This window comes from Mytilus trossulus, chromosome 8 (assembly GCF_036588685.1).
Source record: "Mytilus trossulus isolate FHL-02 chromosome 8, PNRI_Mtr1.1.1.hap1, whole genome shotgun sequence".
Taxonomy (NCBI): domain Eukaryota; kingdom Metazoa; phylum Mollusca; class Bivalvia; order Mytilida; family Mytilidae; genus Mytilus; species Mytilus trossulus.
Window position 1 is genome coordinate 19,060,317 of NC_086380.1, and position 6,033 is coordinate 19,066,349.

Consider the following 6,033-nt stretch of genomic DNA (forward strand, 5'->3'; position numbering starts at 1 on the left):
GTTCTTATGTATTTTTAAAGCTTTGATATTGTTAACTGTATCTATTCAAAACATATGCACCATACTTGTTTTTTGAACTATTTGTGGAGTGATTGTTATTAAACAATCCCAGAAATTCTCACTTTATGAAGATTTTTACAGTATTTTGCCAAAAAATGACTTTGAAATGCGTTCTTATGTATTTTTAAAGCTTTGATATTGTTAACTGTATCTATTTAAAACATATGCACCATACTTGTTTTTTGAACTATTTGTGGAGTGATTGTTATTAAATAATCCCAAAATCCTCACTTTATGAAGATTTTTACAGTGTTTTGCCAAAAAATGACTTTGAAATGCGTTCTTATGTATTTTTAAAGCTTTAATATTGTAAACTGTATCAATTCAAAACATATTCACCATACTAGTTTTTTTAACTATTTGTGGAGTGATTGTTATTAAATAATCCCAGAAATCCTCACTTTATGAAGATTTTTACAGTATTTTGCCAAAAAATGACTTTGAAATGCGTTCTTATGTATTTTTAAAGCTTTGATATTGTTAACTGTATCTATTCAAAACATATGCACCATACTTGTTTTTTGAACTATTTGTGGAGTGATTGTTATTAAACAATCCCAGAAATTCTCACTTTATGAAGATTTTTACAGTATTTTGCCAAAAAATGACTTTGAAATGCGTTCTTATGTATTTTTAAAGCTTTGATATTGTTAACTGTATCTATTCAAAACATATGCACCATACTTGTTTTTTGAACTATTTGTGGAGTGATTGTTATTAAATAATCCCAGAAGTCCTCACTTTATGAAGATTTTTACAGTATTTTGCCAAAAAATGACTTTGAAATGCGTTCTTATGTATTTTTAAAGCTTTAATATTGTAAACTGTATCTATTCAAAACATATGCACCATACTTGTTTTTTGAACTATTTGTGGAGTGATTGTTATTAAATAATCCCAAAAGTCCTCACTTTATGAAGATTTTTACAGTATTTTGCCAAAAAATGGCTTTGAAATGCGTTCTTATGTATTTTTAAAGCTTTGATATTGTTAACTGTATCTATTCAAAACATATGCACCATACTTGTTTTTTGAACTATTTGTGGAGTGATTGTTATTAAATACTCCCAGAAATCCTCACTTTATGAAGATTTTTACAGTATTTTGCCAAAAAATGACTTTGAAATGCGTTCTTATGTATTTTTAAAGCTTTGATATTGTTAACTGTATCTATTCAAAACATATGCACCATACTTGTTTTTTGAACTATTTGTGGAGTGATTGTTATTAAACAATCCCAGAAATTCTCACTTTATGAAGATTTTTACAGTATTTTGCCAAAAAATGACTTTGAAATGCGTTCTTATGTATTTTTAAAGCTTTGATATTGTTAACTGTATCTATTTAAAACATATGCACCATACTTGTTTTTTGAACTATTTGTGGAGTGATTGTTATTAAATAATCCCAAAATCCTCACTTTATGAAGATTTTTACAGTGTTTTGCCAAAAAATGACTTTGAAATGCGTTCTTATGTATTTTTAAAGCTTTAATATTGTTAACTGTATCAATTCAAAACATATTCACCATACTAGTTTTTTTAACTATTTGTGGAGTGATTGTTATTAAATAATCCCAGAAATCCTCACTTTATGAAGATTTTTACAGTATTTTGCCAAAAAATGACTTTGAAATGCGTTCTTATGTATTTTTAAAGCTTTGATATTGTTAACTGTATCTATTCAAAACATATGCACCATACTTGTTTTTTGAACTATTTGTGGAGTGATTGTTATTAAATAATCCCAGAAATCCTCACTTTATGAAGATTTTTACAGTATTTTGCCAAAAAATGACTTTGAAATGCGTTCTTATGTATTTTTAAAGCTTTGATATTGTTAACTGTATCTATTCAAAACATGTGCACCATACTTGTTTTTTGAACTATTTGTGGAGTGATTGTTATTAAATAATCCCAGAAATCCTCACTTTATGAAGATTTTTACAGTATCTTGCCAAAAAATGACTTTGAAATGCGTTCTTATGTATTTTTAAAGCTTTAATATTGTTAACTGTATCTTTTCAAAACATATGCACCATACTTGTTTTTTGAACTATTTGTGGAGTGATTGTTATCAAATAATCCCAGAAATCCTCACTTTATGAAGATTTTTACAGTATTTTGCCAAAAAATGACTTTGAAATGCGTTCTTATGTATTTTTAAAGCTTTGATATTGTAAACTGTATCAATTCAAAACATATTCACCATACTTGTTATTTGAACTATTTGTGGAGTGATAGTTATTAAATAATCCAAGAATTCCTCACTTTATGAAGATTTTTACAGTATTTTGCCTAAAAATGACTTTGAAATGCGTTCTTATGTATTTTTAAAGCTTTGATATTGTAAACTGTATCAATTCAAAACATATTCACCATACTTGTTATTTGAACTATTTGTGGAGTTATTGTTAACAAATAATCCCAGAAATCCTCACTTTATGAAGATTTTTACAGTATTTTGCCAAAAAATGACTTTGAAATGCGTTCTTATGTATTTTTAAAGCTTTAATATTGTAAACTGTATCAATTCAAAACATATTCACCATACTAGTTTTTTTAACTATTTGTGGAGTGATTGTTATTAAATAATCCCAGAAATCCTCACTTTATGAAGATTTTTACAGTATTTTGCCAAAAAATGCCTTTGAAATGCGTTCTTATGTATTTTTAAAGCTTTGATATTGTTAACTGTATCTATTCAAAACATATGCACCATACTTGTTATTTGAACTATTTGTGGAGTGATTGTTAATAAATTATTCCAGAAATCCTCATTTTATACAGATATTTAATGGTTTTTGCCCCAAAAAATTACATTTAATTTCAGTTTAATGTCTATTAAAAACTCTGATATAGTTGTTGGTGTTGTTATATAACATATGCATTATTGGATACATTTAACTTGTGTTTAATAAATTTGTCATTACTTATATCAAGAAATTCTCACTTTTCCTGATTTTTTTACTTTTTTGCCCAAAAATGGTGAAAAAATGCCCCAAAGTGTTAGAAAATAATATTTTATGGCAAAGTCATGTTAGTTTCACCAGGAAATCCTTCACAGCACTAGTTTTGAGATTGGGCCAAACATGGCCCTTCATGACCCTTCTCCTTTAAAGTCGGAAATGTGTACACTTATGAACACTTTTATGAGCAATTCAGTGGATTTCGTTTGTCTCTATGTTATATATTTGTTTTAGTTTATTATTTTGCATACACATTATTTTTTGTTTGCATGTTTGAATTGTTTTACTTTTGTTATTTTGTGTCTTTTTTTCAGCTGACTATTCTGTATAAGCTTTGCTAAAAATGGACGGCCATATGGTCATCTATAGTTCTTAACGTCTGTGTCATTTCATGCATTTTTGCAAGTTTGACATCGACAATTATACCATATCTTTTTATTATTAAAGAAACTGTAATAAACGCAGGGAGCAGAAGGGTAAGCAAACCTGTATCAGCGATAAGACCTTTTGAGTCATTAATATATATCACGGGTGTTTCAAAGCACCATTTGTTGCTGTTTCTATAGAAAACTTCGAAAACTTTAAGTTACATGGTTATTAAAGCTCGTACTAAAAAAAGAAGGGATTGAATTTGATTTGTTAACTTCGAGTGATAGTTATTTTCTTATATGCAATGAAATGTTATGTAAAATGTAGAATGGAAATGGGAATGTGTCAAAAAGACCCGATCGAAGAGAAAAACACAACCGAGGGACACCAATGGTTATTCAATACCACGAGAAAAGCCCGCACACAGAGGCGTACTTTATATCTTCCCTTAAACATAAATAATTCTAGTTCAGTGACAATCAACATCATACTGAACTCTTAAATATATGACAGAAACTAAAACTTGAAATCCTTTAAAACCCAAAAGGCCAAGGGCTCCTGACTTGGGACAGGAGAAAAATGCGGCAGGGTAAAACATGTTTTGAGATTTCAATCCTCCGGATCCTCTTATACCTCTAGCCCATGTAAAACAAACGCACAACAATATGCACAGTAAAATTCAATTAAGAAAAAAGTCCGAGTCCGATGTCAGAATAGGTTACAAAAGAAACTAAGCAAACTGACAATGATACACAAATTAACAAAGGTCTACTAACAGTTACTGACATGCCAGCTCAAGACTTAATTTAACTGATTGAAATACTATGTCTTTATCTAATGAATATCATATCATAATCCCTTCCGTTAGGGATTTATTATCATACATGTAACATCTTAAAATATATGAGATGAAAAATCCGTATCATGCACACACCAATTGATTTTAGAATAGATATGTTTCTTTTGGATGCAAAGATCCTATAAGGACTCATCAGTAACTCTCAGATCAAAAACGTTATAAAGCCAAATAAATACAAAGTTGAAGAGCAATGAGGACCCAAAATTTTAAAACGTTGTATGAAATATGGCTCAGGTAATATTAAAGCCAAATTGTGCCATATTTAATTAGCCGACAACAGTATCGTAACTATATTCCTTCTTAATAAGTCTGTTTTACGTTACTTTAAATTTTAAGGTGAATGTCGACATTATTGCGCTTTGTAAAGAAAGTTACTATAAAAGATAAAAAAAAATACCTGAACGTATAATAAGTCTGCCTGTTGATTCTTTTTAACGAATGATGTCCTTATTCCGATGATAAAATCAGTAAATGTGTTGACTAGTTTTAGATATCGAAAACACTGTGTGATTTTAGAGCAGATTAAATAAAATAAAAATAGGGAAACTCAAAGGCAGTGTACACCTAACACAAGTGAAACAAATTACTTCATGTATGGTCAACAGCTTTTCCGTAATTGTAAACCATATCCGATATACACTCTATTACTTTAAAAGACATTTCCAGGACTTCAACTTGTTTTAATGTCTAACAAAAACATTTATTACATGACAAAATCCTTGATCAATGATTATGCACGAACTTACTAGAGGAAAACCCAATCACATGAAACGCTTATCATTAAAAAGGTAAACAACACGTTATAAATTCCATGCGTTTGAAGCGCATTTCTGTATTGACGTTCATCAGGAAGACTTAACGCAGATTATTTAGTAGCCTAGGATACACAAGAATCGCAAAAGTTGAAAAGCTATATGCTCAGAAAAACACTCAGCATGAAGCAAAATCCATGTTAGGTCAATTTTGGGGAATTTTATATGCAACTTGGAACTGGGGATTAACCATTATTTTGGACTTTAGAAGACGTAAATTCAAACCTATTTAGTGTTAATACCTTTTTATTCATCTACCCTGCACATAGAAATTTATATTAATATAAGTCGAAATAAAAATTTGTTGTATTTGTGGAGTTGTTTGTTTTATGTTTGACTGGATAAGTTAGATAACTAGGAAGAAAACAAAAAAAACTCCGTATACAAACAATTAACAGAAAGTAGATGAGAAAAAAGATGTCTCTATATTAGGTTTTCCAAAATTGCTGACAAAGATTAATAGCGTGAACATCATAACGTTACTTTAATATGTCCATCAGTCTGTCATACCCTTCGCTTATCTTTTTTATCGACCGGTGTAGGTATATTAGATTTCTTAACAAGTGTAATGTTTCCACTCGAGACAGTTAAATTCTAATATTTACAGCCATGCTTGCTGAGCTTTTTAAATAATCAAAATTAACTGTTGAGAGTGGAGAAATGTTGTAATACACGAGTTAATGTGGTGGAATCTGTTTCTCTTATGGTTTTTATCCTTCCTTTTATAAAATTTGAAGAAAGTTGTGTACTTTTTATGTGATGTCATCAGGCCTTTTTTCATAGAGTCACAATAGGAAAATCCATAAGAAATCAAGAAAATAAACGTCACAATTAAACTTCGGCCAATCATTTGCTGAGAACGGGGTTTTCACTAGTGAGGAGAAAGCTTTTCTCACACCGATCAAGAAATGAGAAAAATTGCACAAATATTAGAGAAAACATATTACACAATAGGTGCTCAATTA